Source organism: Stegodyphus dumicola, chromosome 7, assembly GCF_044657685.1.
Source record: "Stegodyphus dumicola isolate Sdum_Otavi_A_Nest chromosome 7, ASM4465768v1".
Lineage (NCBI taxonomy): Eukaryota > Metazoa > Arthropoda > Arachnida > Araneae > Eresidae > Stegodyphus > Stegodyphus dumicola.
Genome location: NC_140774.1, coordinates 140,794,251 through 140,810,398, shown reverse-complemented (window position 1 = coordinate 140,810,398; position 16,148 = coordinate 140,794,251). Strand labels below are relative to the sequence as shown.

General features: G+C 33.3%; 6 non-coding genes across 6 annotated transcripts; all 6 read right to left on the bottom strand.

The window, feature by feature from the left end:
- Window positions 1-2,235: 2,235 nt before the first annotated feature.
- Window positions 2,236-2,308, bottom strand: TRNAV-AAC (transfer RNA valine (anticodon AAC)). Its single transcript has one exon. It is a non-coding gene; the product is annotated as a tRNA-Val (tRNA).
- Window positions 2,309-2,399: 91 nt separating this feature from the next.
- TRNAV-AAC (transfer RNA valine (anticodon AAC)) lies at window positions 2,400-2,472 on the bottom strand. Its single transcript has one exon. It is a non-coding gene; the product is annotated as a tRNA-Val (tRNA).
- Window positions 2,473-7,181: 4,709 nt separating this feature from the next.
- TRNAV-AAC (transfer RNA valine (anticodon AAC)) lies at window positions 7,182-7,254 on the bottom strand. Its single transcript has one exon. It is a non-coding gene; the product is annotated as a tRNA-Val (tRNA).
- A 91-nt stretch (window positions 7,255-7,345) lies between these two features.
- TRNAV-AAC (transfer RNA valine (anticodon AAC)) lies at window positions 7,346-7,418 on the bottom strand. The gene has a single exon. It is a non-coding gene; the product is annotated as a tRNA-Val (tRNA).
- Window positions 7,419-12,118: 4,700 nt separating this feature from the next.
- On the bottom strand, window positions 12,119-12,191 carry TRNAV-AAC (transfer RNA valine (anticodon AAC)). Its single transcript has one exon. It is a non-coding gene; the product is annotated as a tRNA-Val (tRNA).
- Window positions 12,192-12,282: 91 nt separating this feature from the next.
- TRNAV-AAC (transfer RNA valine (anticodon AAC)) lies at window positions 12,283-12,355 on the bottom strand. Its single transcript has one exon. It is a non-coding gene; the product is annotated as a tRNA-Val (tRNA).
- Window positions 12,356-16,148: the final 3,793 nt, after the last annotated feature.

Genomic DNA, 16,148 nt, shown 5'->3' with positions numbered 1-16,148 from the left:
TCAAACTTGCGTTCCCTTTTTTAGTTCTTACTAACACTGGTAGAGGGCGCCATGTTCTTATGTTTTTCCTGATGAGAACAGTGTAGACTGTAGAAGATTTTTGTAGAAGATTAAAGGGCTTCTCTAAAATCCCTTTTTTTACGAATCTTTCAGAAACGGAGAAGAAAGTGGTAGAGATGGACGAAGATTTTCGGAAAGCTCATTTCCGGAGGAGGGAGAAATTAAAAAAAAAAAATACAGAATTAAGGAAAATTCTGTACGCCAAAGGGGCGTTTTTAACGATTTCTGTATTACCTTAATATATTAAATATCATATTCTTCTCACTAAAACCATAAAATTCAGTTCAACAACAATAACGCAAAATAATTTTAAAATGAGCATATCTTTAGAATTTCCACTACACAGTCTCGTGCGCAGGAAATTTCCCCCCCCCATACAGTGCTGCCATTGCTCGCTTTGAAATCGTTGAGTTTGTTAATCAAAAATTCGTTAAAGTGTTACAAAATATGAAATCGATAAAAAACAGATTCCAAATTTGGGCTTTCAGATGCCATATTCAGGTGGAAACGTACGATATTCAAAATTTAATGGCTCTAACTACCGTTGCCTTAGCACAATGCAATCATATATACATTCATGCAGATTCTTCATCATGTAGGTTCTTTAAATATAATTAAGGGCTCTAATATTTGGTGGCAATAATTTGAAAAGTGAACCGACATTTTCAATGAACCAACGAAAATCCCAAAACAAAATTAAGAGTCCTTCTGGGGAACAAATTGCCCCTTTGGACTAAAACGACATAACCGATAACAAAGCAAGTATCAGTTCTTACTAAAACCATTACAGGGAGCCGTGCAGTTAGTTCTACAACAATACAGTTGAAGCCTGGTAAAATTTTATAGAATTCATCTTGAACCAGAACATTGCTGTTTACGTGAAATCTCGAAAAACTTTCCCCATTCCCATAAATGAAGCCTTTTCACTCTGCGTAAACCACAAGCAACGTCGGGTACTTCAGATTGTATGTAACATTAATTATTACGAACATTATTATCATATGTATCTGTATATTACAGGAATTTTCAGTTATTAATATTTTATTCAATGCGGTATTTTCCCATGGATGTGAAAAATTAAACAAATTAATTTATTTTCAGTGTTTAAGAACTTGGTCCCTAAAGTAAGTTTTTAAAAACTTCACAAAAATTTATTTGATAAGAGATAATTTAAAAAAAAAAAAAAAAAGTTGTCGTAGTTTAATAGAATTTTTTTCCGAAATTCATTTGCGAGTTTTGGCACAAAAATTGCTTAAATGCTTCTTAAAATCCTCTAACTTATCGATTTTAAAATATTACCTCGATTAATTTCTACACGCTTATCTGGTATTTTTATATGCAATTGGGCCAGTCTTTATTATTTACGATATTAACACGTCAAGTGTGAAGTCAGTCACCGATGGCTGACAGTTCGGATAGCTTCGGTGACTGATGACTGACAGCACACTTGTCGTTTAGGCTTCTTCAGTTACTGTTGACTGGCGATATGCAAGCAGCTTAAAAAATTATATACTTCTCAGATCTATCTTATAACAAATTCTAGCTAGAATATCGATGAAACCGGATATCGACGGTTAACGGAAAGGACAATAAAACTAATTTCATTAGTTCAAACTCGCATTAAAAGAGGTAAATCTGAAATTTTATATAAACGTAAGTGCATTTTCAAATTTCGAAGTCATTTCTTTATATAAGTTTATTAACTTCATATCTACGGTGAGTTTAAATGATAACGGCTTGTGCGCGAAAATCTGAGGAACACTCTAAAAATTATTAAAAAAAATTAGAGTTGCACCCACCACATTCCGAACATGGGACTTTCCGTGTGTTAAGCGGATGTGATAACCACTACATCATGAGTGCACGTGTTAGATGTATCCCCAGTCAGTTAAAAATATAAACACTTGCTTTCTAAAAATTAAATTAATGCTCTATTATACACAATCAGTTCAAAATATAAATACTTGCTTTTCAAAAGAAAAATTAGCACTGTCATTTAAAAACTTAGGGTTGTACCCACCAGGTTTCGAACCTGGGACCTTCCGCGTGTTAGGCGGTTGTGATAACCACTGCACCATGTGCACACATACAAGATGATCTTATTAACTTTCATTTGATAGTATAAATACTTGCTTTTCAAAAATAAATTTAGTAGTTTAAATAAAAAGTTGACGTTGTACACACCAGGTTTCGAACCTGGGACCTTCCGCGTGTTAGGCGGATGTGATAACCACTACACCATGGGTACACATGCGAGACGTTCTTATTAACAATCATGTCATAGTATAAATATTTCTTTTCAAAAATAAATATAGTATTGTCAAATGAAAAGTTGAGATTGTACCCACCAGGTTTCGAACCTGGGACCTTCCGCGTGTTAGGCGGATGTGATAACCACTACACCATGGGTACACATGCGAGATGTTCTTATTAACAATCATTTCATAGTTTAAATACGTGCTTTTCAAAAGTAAATTTAGTACTGTCAATTAAAAAGTTTATTGTGTTCTTTTTATTAATTTTAAAGTGTATTGATGGATTTTATCAATTAAAACTTTGGAATAATTTGAATAGCGCTTCCGAAAATTATTTTAGAAGATAAGCAATTTTTAACCCCTTCGAGCCGGGTAGCGAAAATGCGCGCTTTTCGCGGAGGCCGGCAGTGTCTTCCCCGAGCGTCTCTCCAAGGCCGAGGGCTTTTTTATTACTAAGCCTAAATCCATGAAATTTCCGAAGTATCAACGCATTGTTTAATAATGCTCTATAGAGTATTTAAACGGCTTATGCTTTATAGATATTTATATATATATAATTTAATTACCTTATTTCTTGTTTAAATGCATATTTTACACATTTTATTTTAATTACTCACCATTTTATGACTTTTAACATTATATATCTGAAAACTAAATATATTACTTAAAATTCTCTTTTCGTATGAAAAATTTTAAAACAGGGATCTACACACAGTCCTACGTTACATTCCTTGAACTCGTAATAACTCATTTGCCGTTTTGGAGGATTTTTCCGGGAATGTGAACAAACGAAGCACCGTCGTCTCATTTTCTTATCAGTCTCTCCTGAACAAAGTTTTGGAAAATGTCTTTCAGTTAATTTTTCCGAACCAATATCAGAATATCAAAATTTCAGAATCAATATCTGAAATATTTTGCATCATTTCTGCTATTTCATGCTCTGTTAAACATTTTCGACGCTTCGACATTGAAACGGTAAAAACAGAAAGAATTCACGTCTAACAAGATCTAATTATTTTCTAAAAACTGAACTGTAAACCGAAATACTCGACGCTTTACCGCATATAAAACTTCTACTTACAATAAACAACTACCACGTGCGAATAAAGTGCAATTTAAAGAGACGTCATAAATCACGCCATTCGGAAACATTTAGTTCCCCATTTGTTTATATAATAAAAAACACGTGTACGTGAGTCATGCTTCTCTCATTTCGAGTAGAATGTCTAATGTACATGTATCTGAAACCATATGGACATACAGTGCCATCTTGTGGCATAAATTATAGTTTGAAAAACGTTCCAAGGTACTGGCACAAATACGTGACATTCGGTAGAAAACGCAACTTTTCTCTGGCACGCCTGCGTGTCGGCCGGTAGATAAGTGCGTTCGTTGCTGGCACGTATACGTGACAGTCGGCGCGAAGGGGTTAAGTCTATTTTCGTGTAAAATAAAGAAAAAATGTTTTAAGGGCTAATTTTAACATATATAAGAGCTCAAGTAATAATCTAAAATGATACCAAAAATTACGATGCTAGAAGCGAAACTTTTGTTTTTCTCATTTTTGTTTTAAAATTAGGCTTAGCGATGCAAAACCTCCGTCCTGTACGGTGACTACCTTCGATTCTCTTTCGTCCCGCACGAGCATCTTAAACAAAGGTGCGCTGTCGCGAAAAGGTTAAGCATTAGGTAGGGTTAGCATTAGTATCAGTTATCAGTAAAGGCATTCGAGACAAATCATTAGGGGACTGAAAACAAGGATTGGACGTTTTACACGACACAGGTACGTTTGCTGGTGATTTTCATTTAAAGTATTATTTGATTCATTGAAGAATCGGGATTTACTAGCATACATATATTTTACGCTAATTTATCGAACTTTTGGTTGAAAACTCAGGGATATAAAAGCTTTGCGTTGCCACTTTGCAAAGTGCAAGATATTTCTGTTACAAAATTAATCAAAATACTCGGCAATTTAAAAGAAGTGTGTTACCACTCGCCAAAACGTTAAACGAATTTAATAAACATTCAGGGATTTAAGAGAAATATGTGTTGCCTCTATCCGAATTAAAATATTATCTTCCATGCATCAGTAAGTTGTCGTTCAACAAAGTGGGGATATTTCATTTTTTTCATTCAAATTTATTCTGTTATAATTTAACAAATTAAGAAATTTAAAAGCAGTAAGCAAAAGTTCATTTAAATTGTTATTAATTTCTATATAAAAAATTACACTAACAGATTTCATTAAAATCATCTTTCTCTATATATACAAAGAAGAGTGTCCGTTTGTTTGTTTGTGTGCGCGTAATTTATAGAAAGATTACGATTTATCACGATCTTGAAGAAATTTTGCGAAGTTCACATTCATAACCAAAGCAAGTTATTAAGATTTATAAGATTTCGAAGAAATTTGTAAGAAATTAAAAGATTTCGGAAAATCACCCTACGGAGTCAATACTCAAAGAATTTGACATTCATTGTAGGTTCAGGTCGCCGTTGTTGAGTTTTCGCTATCAGTGAAAATCATAATGCTAAGTGAAAAATTTATAATTTTTTAACGAATATAAAAATTAATGCTTTCTACATAGTTTCAAATTTGAAATCGCATCACTAATCTCAACAGTCACATCAAACTTGCGTTCCCTTTTTTAGTTCTTACTAACACTGGTAGAGGGCGCCATGTTCTTATGTTTTTCCTGATGAGAACAGTGTAGACTGTAGAAGATTTTTGTAGAAGATTAAAGGGCTTCTCTAAAATCCCTTTTTTTACGAATCTTTCAGAAACGGAGAAGAAAGTGGTAGAGATGGACGAAGATTTTCGGAAAGCTCATTTCCGGAGGAGGGAGAAATTAAAAAAAAAAAATACAGAATTAAGGAAAATTCTGTACGCCAAAGGGGCGTTTTTAACGATTTCTGTATTACCTTAATATATTAAATATCATATTCTTCTCACTAAAACCATAAAATTCAGTTCAACAACAATAACGCAAAATAATTTTAAAATGAGCATATCTTTAGAATTTCCACTACACAGTCTCGTGCGCAGGAAATTTGCAACCCCCAAATAGAGTGCTGCCATTGCTCGCTTTGAAATCGTTGAGTTTGTTAATCAAAAATTCGTTAAAGTGTTACAAAATATGAAATCGATAAAAATCAGATTCCAAATTTGGGCTTTCAGATGCCATATTCAGGTGGAAACGTACGATATTCAAAATTTAATGGCTCTAACTACCGTTGCCTTAGCACAATGCAATCATATATACATTCATGCAGATTCTTCATCATGTAGGTTCTTTAAATATAATTAAGGGCTCTAATATTTGGTGGCAATAATTTGAAAAGTGAACCGACATTTTCAATGAACCAACGAAAATCCCAAAACAAAATTAAGAGTCCTTCTGGGGAACAAATTGCCCCTTTGGACTAAAACGACATAACCGATAACAAAGCAAGTATCAATTCTTACTAAAACCATTACAGGGAGCCGTGCAGTTAGTTCTACAACAATACAGTTGAAGCCTGGTAAAATTTTATAGAATTCATCTTGAACCAGAACATTGCTGTTTACGTGAAATCTCGAAAAACTTTCCCCATCCCCATAAATGAAGCCTTTTCACTCTGCGTAAACCACAAGCAACATCGGGTACTTCAGATTGTATGTAACATTAATTATTACGAACATTATTATCATATGTATCTGTATATTACAGGAATTTTCAGTTATTAATATTTTATTCAATGCGGTATTTTCCCATGGATGTGAAAAATTAAACAAATTAATTTATTTTCAGTGTTTAAGAACTTGGTCCCTAAAGTAAGTTTTTAAAAACTTCACAAAAATTTATTTGATAAGAGATAATTTAAAAAAAAAAAAAAAGTTGTGGTAGTTTAATAGAATTTTTTTCCGAAATTCATTTGCGAGTTTTGGCACAAAAATTGCTTAAATGCTTCTTAAAATCCTCTAACTTATCGATTTTAAAATATTACCTCGATTAATTTCTACACGCTTATCTGGTATTTTTATATGCAATTGGGCCAGTCTTTATTATTTACGATATTAACACGTCAAGTGTGAAGTCTGTCACCGATGGCTGACAGTTCGGATAGCTTCGGTGACTGATGACTGACAGCACACTTGTCGTTTAGGCTTCTTCAGTTACTGTTGACTGGCGATATGCAAGCAGCTTAAAAAATTATATACTTCTCAGATCTATCTTATAACAAATTCTAGCTAGAATATCGATGAAACCGGATATCGACGGTTAACGGAAAGGACAATAAAACTAATTTCATTAGTTCAAACTCGCATTAAAAGAGGTAAATCTGAAATTTTATATAAACGTAAGTGCATTTTCAAATTTCGAAGTCATTTCTTTATATAAGTTTATTAACTTCATATCTACGGTGAGTTTAAATGATAACGGCTTGTGCGCGAAAATCTGAGGAACACTCTAAAAATTATTAAAAAAAATTAGAGTTGCACCCACCACATTCCGAACATGGGACTTTCCGTGTGTTAAGCGGATGTGATAACCACTACATCATGAGTGCACGTGTTAGATGTATCCCCAGTCAGTTAAAAATATAAACACTTGCTTTCTAAAAATTAAATTAATGCTCTATTATACACAATCAGTTCAAAATATAAATACTTGCTTTTCAAAAGAAAAATTAGCACTGTCATTTAAAAACTCAGGGTTGTACCCACCAGGTTTCGAACCTGGGACCTTCCGCGTGTTAGGCGGATGTGATAACCACTGCACCATGTGCACACATACAAGATGATCTTATTAACTTTCATTTGATAGTATAAATACTTGCTTTTCAAAAATAAATTTAGTAGTTTAAATAAAAAGTTGACGTTGTACACACCAGGTTTCGAACCTGGGACCTTCCGCGTGTTAGGCGGATGTGATAACCACTACACCATGGGTACACATGCGAGATGTTCTTATTAACAATCATGTCATAGTATAAATATTTCTTTTCAAAAATAAATTTAGTATTGTCAAATGAAAAGTTGAGATTGTACCCACCAGGTTTCGAACCTGGGACCTTCCGCGTGTTAGGCGGATGTGATAACCACTACACCATGGGTACACATGCGAGATGTTCTTATTAACAATCATTTCATAGTTTAAATACGTGCTTTTCAAAAGTAAATTTAGTACTGTCAATTAAAAAGTTTATTGTGTTCTTTTTATTAATTTTAAAGTGTATTGATGGATTTTATCAATTAAAACTTTGGAATAATTTGAATAGCGCTTCCGAAAATTATTTTAGAAGATAAGCAATTTTTAACCCCTTCGAGCCGGGTAGCGAAAACGCGCGCTTATCGCGGAGGCCGGCAGTGTCTTCCCCGAGCGTCTCTCCAAGGCCGAGGGCTTTTTTATTACTAAGCCTAAATCCATGAAATTTCCGAAGTATCAACGCATTGTTTAATAATGCTCTATAGAGTATTTAAACGGCTTATGCTTTATAGATATTTATATATATATACTTTAATTACCTTATTTCTTGTTTAAATGCATATTTTACACATTTTATTTTAATTACTCACCATTTTATGACTTTTAACATTATATATCTGAAAACTAAATATATTACTTAAAATTCTCTTTTCGTATGAAAAATTTTAAAACAGGGATCTACACACAGTCCTACGTTACATTCCTTGAACTCGTAATAACTCATTTGCCGTTTTGGAGGATTTTTCCGGGAATGTGAACAAACGAAGCACCGTCGTCTCATTTTCTTATCAGTCTCTCCTGAACAAAGTTTTGGAAAATGTCTTTCAGTTAATTTTTCAGAATCAATATCAGAATATCAAAATTTCAGAATCAATATCTGAAATATTTTGCATCATTTCTGCTATTTCATGCTCTGTTAAACATTTTCGACGCTTCGACATTGAAACGGTAAAAACAGAAAGAATTCACGTCTAACAAGATCTAATTATTTTCTAAAAACTGAACTGTAAACCGAAATACTCGACGCTTTACCGCATATAAAACTTCTACTTACAATAAACAACTACCACGTGCGAATAAAGTGCAATTTAAAGAGACGTCATAAATCACGCCATTCGGAAACATTTAGTTCCCCATTTGTTTATATAATAAAAAACACGTGTACGTGAGTCATGCTTCTCTCATTTCGAGTAGAATGTCTAATGTACATGTATCTGAAACCATATGGACATACAGTGCCATCTTGTGGCATAAATTATAGTTTGAAAAACGTTCCAAGGTACTGGCACAAATACGTGACATTCGGTAGAAAACGCAACTTTTCTCTGGCACGCCTGCGTGTCGGCCGGTAGATAAGTGCGTTCGTTGCTGGCACGTATACGTGACAGTCGGCGCGAAGGGGTTAAGTCTATTTTCGTGTAAAATAAAGAAAAAATGTTTTAAGGGCTAATTTTAACATATATAAGAGCTCAAGTAATAATCTAAAATGATACCAAAAATTACGATGCTAGAAGCGAAACTTTTGTTTTTCTCATTTTTGTTTTAAAATTAGGCTTAGCGATGCAAAACCTCCGTCCTGTACGGTGACTACCTTCGATTCTCTTTCGTCCCGCACGAGCATCTTAAACAAAGTTGCGCTGTCGCGAAAAGGTTAAGCATTAGGTAGGGTTAGCATTAGTATCAGTTATCAGTAAAGGCATTCGAGACAAATCATTAGGGGACTGAAAACAAGGATTGGACGTTTTACACGACACAGGTACGTTTGCTGGTGATTTTCATTTAAAGTATTATTTGATTCATTGAAGAATCGGGATTTACTAGCATACATATATTTTACGCTAATTTATCGAACTTTTGGTTGAAAACTCAGGGATATAAAAGCTTTGCGTTGCCACTTTGCAAAGTGCAAGATATTTCTGTTACAAAATTAATCAAAATACTCGGCAATTTAAAAGAAGTGTGTTACCACTCGCCAAAACGTTAAACGAATTTAATAAACATTCAGGGATTTAAGAGAAATATGTGTTGCCTCTATCCGAATTAAAATATTATCTTCCATGCATCAGTAAGTTGTCGTTCAACAAAGTGGGGATATTTCATTTTTTTCATTCAAATTTATTCTGTTATAATTTAACAAATTAAGAAATTTAAAAGCAGTAAGCAAAAGTTCATTTAAATTGTTATTAATTTCTATATAAAAAATTACACTAACAGATTTCATTAAAATCATCTTTCTCTATATATACAAAGAAGAGTGTCCGTTTGTTTGTTTGTGTGCGCGTAATTTATAGAAAGATTACGATTTATCACGATCTTGAAGAAATTTTGCGAAGTTCACATTCATAACCAAAGGAAGTTATTAAGATTTATAAGATTTCGAAGAAATTTCTAAGAAATTAAAAGATTTCGGAAAATCACCCTACGGAGTCAATACTCAAAGAATTTGACATTCATTGTAGGTTCAGGTCGCCGTTGTTGAGTTTTCGCTATCAGTGAAAATCATAATGCTAAGTGAAAAATTTTTAATTTTTTAACGAATATAAAAATTAATACTTTCTACATAGTTTCAAATTTGAAATCGCATCACTAATCTCAACAGTCACATCAAACTTGCGTTCCCTTTTTTAGTTCTTACTAACACTGGTAGAGGGCGCCATGTTCTTATGATTTTCCTGATAAGAACAGTGTAGACTGTAGAAGATTTTTGTAGAAAATTAAAGGGCTTCTCTAAAATGCCTTTTCTTACGAATCTTTCAGAAACGGAGAAGAAAGTGGTAGAGATGGACGAAGATTTTCGGAAAGCTTATTTCCGGAGGAGGGAGAAATTTAAAAAAAAAATACAGAATTAAGGAAAATTCTGTACGCCAAAGGGGCGTTTTTAACAATTTCTGTATTACCTTAATATATTAAATATCATATTCTTCTCACTAAAACCATAAAATTCAGTTCAACCACAATAACGCAAAATAATTTTAAAATGAGCATATCTTTAGAATTTCCACTACACAGTCTCGTGCGCAGGAAATTCCCCCCCCCATACAGTGCTGCCATTGCTCGCTTTGAAATCGTTGAGTTTGTTAATCAAAAATTCGTTAAAGTGTTACAAAATAGGAAATCGATAAAAAACAGATTCCAAATTTGGGCTTTCAGATGCCATATTCAGGTGGAAACGTACGATATTCAAAATTTAATGGCTCTAACTACCGTTGCCTTAGCACAATGCAATCATATATACATTCATGCAGATTCTTCATCATGTAAGTTCTTTAAATATAATTAAGGGCTCTAATATTTGGTGGCAATAATTTGAAAAGTGAACCGACATTTTCAATGAACCAACGAAAATCCCAAAACAAAATTAAGAGTCCTTCTGGGGAACAAATTGCCCCTTTGGACTAAAACGACATAACCGATAACAAAGCAAGTATCAGTTCTTACTAAAACCATTACAGGGAGCCGTGCAGTTAGTTCTATAACAATACAGTTGAAGCCTGGTAAAATTTTATAGAATTCATCTTGAACCAGAACATTGCTGTTTACGTGAAATCTCGAAAAACTTTCCCCATCCCCATAAATGAAGCCTTTTCACTCTGCGTAAACCACAAGCAACGTCGGGTACTTCAGATTGTATGTAACATTAATTATTACGAACATTATTATCATATGTATCTGTATATTACAGGAATTTTCAGTTATTAATATTTTATTCAATGCGGTATTTTCCCATGGATGTGAAAAATTAAACAAATTAATTTATTTTCAGTGTTTAAGAACTTGGTCCCTAAAGTAAGTTTTTAAAAACTTCACAAAAATTTATTTGATAAGAGATAATTTTTTTTAAAAAAAAAAAAAGTTGTGGTAGTTTAATAGAATTTTTTTCCGAAATTCATTTGCGAGTTTTGGCACAAAAATTGCTACTTAAAATCCTCTAACTTATCGATTTTAAAATATTACCTCGATTAATTTCTACACGCTTATCTGGTATTTTTATATGCAATTGGGCCAGTCTTTATTATTTACGATATTAACACGTCAAGTGTGAAGTCTGTCACCGATGGCTGACAGTTCGGATAGCTTCGGTGACTGATGACTGACAGCACACTTGTCGTTTAGGCTTCTTCAGTTACTGTTGACTGGCGATATGCAAGCAGCTTAAAAAATTATATACTTCTCAGATCTATCTTATAACAAATTCTAGCTAGAATATCGATGAAACCGGATATCGACGGTTAACGGAAAGGACAATAAAACTAATTTCATTAGTTCAAACTCGCATTAAAAGAGGTAAATCTGAAATTTTATATAAACGTAAGTGCATTTTCAAATTTCGAAGTCATTTCTTTATATAAGTTTATTAACTTCATATCTACGGTGAGTTTAAATGATAACGGCTTGTGCGCGAAAATCTGAGGAACACTCTAAAAATTATTAAAAAAAATTAGAGTTGCACCCACCACATTCCGAACATGGGACTTTCCGTGTGTTAAGCGGATGTGATAACCACTACATCATGAGTGCACGTGTTAGATGTATCCCCAGTCAGTTAAAAATATAAACACTTGCTTTCTAAAAATTAAATTAATGCTCTATTATACACAATCAGTTCAAAATATAAATACTTGCTTTTCAAAAGAAAAATTAGCACTGTCATTTAAAAACTCAGGGTTGTACCCACCAGGTTTCGAACCTGGGACCTTCCGCGTGTTAGGCGGATGTGATAACCACTGCACCATGTGCACACATACAAGATGATCTTATTAACTTTCATTTGATAGTATAAATACTTGCTTTTCAAAAATAAATTTAGTAGTTTAAATAAAAAGTTGACGTTGTACACACCAGGTTTCGAACCTGGGACCTTCCGCGTGTTAGGCGGATGTGATAACCACTACACCATGGGTACACATGCGAGATGTTCTTATTAACAATCATGTCATAGTATAAATATTTCTTTTCAAAAATAAATTTAGTATTGTCAAATGAAAAGTTGAGATTGTACCCACCAGGTTTCGAACCTGGGACCTTCCGCGTGTTAGGCGGATGTGATAACCACTACACCATGGGTACACATGCGAGATGTTCTTATTAACAATCATTTCATAGTTTAAATACGTGCTTTTCAAAAGTAAATTTAGTACTGTCAATTAAAAAGTTTATTGTGTTCTTTTTATTAATTTTAAAGTGTATTGATGGATTTTATCAATTAAAACTTTGGAATAATTTGAATAGCGCTTCCGAAAATTATTTTAGAAGATAAGCAATTTTTAACCCCTTCGAGCCGGGTAGCGAAAACGCGCGCTTATCGCGGAGGCCGGCAGTGTCTTCCCCGAGCGTCTCTCCAAGGCCGAGGGCTTTTTTATTACTAAGCCTAAATCCATGAAATTTCCGAAGTATCAACGCATTGTTTAATAATGCTCTATAGAGTATTTAAACGGCTTATGCTTTATAGATATTTATATATATATACTTTAATTACCTTATTTCTTGTTTAAATGCATATTTTACACATTTTATTTTAATTACTCACCATTTTATGACTTTTAACATTATATATCTGAAAACTAAATATATTACTTAAAATTCTCTTTTCGTATGAAAAATTTTAAAACAGGGATCTACACACAGTCCTACGTTACATTCCTTGAACTCGTAATAACTCATTTGCCGTTTTGGAGGATTTTTCCGGGAATGTGAACAAACGAAGCACCGTCGTCTCATTTTCTTATCAGTCTCTCCTGAACAAAGTTTTGGAAAATGTCTTTCAGTTAATTTTTCAGAATCAATATCAGAATATCAAAATTTCAGAATCAATATCTGAAATATTTTGCATCATTTCTGCTATTTCATGCTCTGTTAAACATTTTCGACGCTTCGACATTGAAACGGTAAAAACAGAAAGAATTCACGTCTAACAAGATCTAATTATTTTCTAAAAACTGAACTGTAAACCGAAATACTCGACGCTTTACCGCATATAAAACTTCTACTTACAATAAACAACTACCACGTGCGAATAAAGTGCAATTTAAAGAGACGTCATAAATCACGCCATTCGGAAACATTTAGTTCCCCATTTGTTTATATAATAAAAAACACGTGTACGTGAGTCATGCTTCTCTCATTTCGAGTAGAATGTCTAATGTACATGTATCTGAAACCATATGGACATACAGTGCCATCTTGTGGCATAAATTATAGTTTGAAAAACGTTCCAAGGTACTGGCACAAATACGTGACATTCGGTAGAAAACGCAACTTTTCTCTGGCACGCCTGCGTGTCGGCCGGTAGATAAGTGCGTTCGTTGCTGGCACGTATACGTGACAGTCGGCGCGAAGGGGTTAAGTCTATTTTCGTGTAAAATAAAGAAAAAATGTTTTAAGGGCTAATTTTAACATATATAAGAGCTCAAGTAATAATCTAAAATGATACCAAAAATTACGATGCTAGAAGCGAAACTTTTGTTTTTCTCATTTTTGTTTTAAAATTAGGCTTAGCGATGCAAAACCTCCGTCCTGTACGGTGACTACCTTCGATTCTCTTTCGTCCCGCACGAGCATCTTAAACAAAGTTGCGCTGTCGCGAAAAGGTTAAGCATTAGGTAGGGTTAGCATTAGTATCAGTTATCAGTAAAGGCATTCGAGACAAATCATTAGGGGACTGAAAACAAGGATTGGACGTTTTACACGACACAGGTACGTTTGCTGGTGATTTTCATTTAAAGTATTATTTGATTCATTGAAGAATCGGGATTTACTAGCATACATATATTTTACGCTAATTTATCGAACTTTTGGTTGAAAACTCAGGGATATAAAAGCTTTGCGTTGCCACTTTGCAAAGTGCAAGATATTTCTGTTACAAAATTAATCAAAATACTCGGCAATTTAAAAGAAGTGTGTTACCACTCGCCAAAACGTTAAACGAATTTAATAAACATTCAGGGATTTAAGAGAAATATGTGTTGCCTCTATCCGAATTAAAATATTATCTTCCATGCATCAGTAAGTTGTCGTTCAACAAAGTGGGGATATTTCATTTTTTTCATTCAAATTTATTCTGTTATAATTTAACAAATTAAGAAATTTAAAAGCAGTAAGCAAAAGTTCATTTAAATTGTTATTAATTTCTATATAAAAAATTACACTAACAGATTTCATTAAAATCATCTTTCTCTATATATACAAAGAAGAGTGTCCGTTTGTTTGTTTGTGTGCGCGTAATTTATAGAAAGATTACGATTTATCACGATCTTGAAGAAATTTTGCGAAGTTCACATTCATAACCAAAGGAAGTTATTAAGATTTATAAGATTTCGAAGAAATTTCTAAGAAATTAAAAGATTTCGGAAAATCACCCTACGGAGTCAATACTCAAAGAATTTGACATTCATTGTAGGTTCAGGTCGCCGTTGTTGAGTTTTCGCTATCAGTGAAAATCATAATGCTAAGTGAAAAATTTTTAATTTTTTAACGAATATAAAAATTAATACTTTCTACATAGTTTCAAATTTGAAATCGCATCACTAATCTCAACAGTCACATCAAACTTGCGTTCCCTTTTTTAGTTCTTACTAACACTGGTAGAGGGCGCCATGTTCTTATGATTTTCCTGATAAGAACAGTGTAGACTGTAGAAGATTTTTGTAGAAAATTAAAGGGCTTCTCTAAAATGCCTTTTCTTACGAATCTTTCAGAAACGGAGAAGAAAGTGGTAGAGATGGACGAAGATTTTCGGAAAGCTTATTTCCGGAGGAGGGAGAAATTTAAAAAAAAAATACAGAATTAAGGAAAATTCTGTACGCCAAAGGGGCGTTTTTAACAATTTCTGTATTACCTTAATATATTAAATATCATATTCTTCTCACTAAAACCATAAAATTCAGTTCAACCACAATAACGCAAAATAATTTTAAAATGAGCATATCTTTAGAATTTCCACTACACAGTCTCGTGCGCAGGAAATTCCCCCCCCCATACAGTGCTGCCATTGCTCGCTTTGAAATCGTTGAGTTTGTTAATCAAAAATTCGTTAAAGTGTTACAAAATAGGAAATCGATAAAAAACAGATTCCAAATTTGGGCTTTCAGATGCCATATTCAGGTGGAAACGTACGATATTCAAAATTTAATGGCTCTAACTACCGTTGCCTTAGCACAATGCAATCATATATACATTCATGCAGATTCTTCATCATGTAAGTTCTTTAAATATAATTAAGGGCTCTAATATTTGGTGGCAATAATTTGAAAAGTGAACCGACATTTTCAATGAACCAACGAAAATCCCAAAACAAAATTAAGAGTCCTTCTGGGGAACAAATTGCCCCTTTGGACTAAAACGACATAACCGATAACAAAGCAAGTATCAGTTCTTACTAAAACCATTACAGGGAGCCGTGCAGTTAGTTCTATAACAATACAGTTGAAGCCTGGTAAAATTTTATAGAATTCATCTTGAACCAGAACATTGCTGTTTACGTGAAATCTCGAAAAACTTTCCCCATCCCCATAAATGAAGCCTTTTCACTCTGCGTAAACCACAAGCAACGTCGGGTACTTCAGATTGTATGTAACATTAATTATTACGAACATTATTATCATATGTATCTGTATATTACAGGAATTTTCAGTTATTAATATTTTATTCAATGCGGTATTTTCCCATGGATGTGAAAAATTAAACAAATTAATTTATTTTCAGTGTTTAAGAACTTGGTCCCTAAAGTAAGTTTTTAAAAACTTCACAAAAATTTATTTGATAAGAGATAATTTTTTTTAAAAAAAAAAAAAGTTGTGGTAGTTTAATAGAATTTTTTTCCGAAATTCATTTGCGAGTTTTGGCACAAAAATTGCTACTTAAA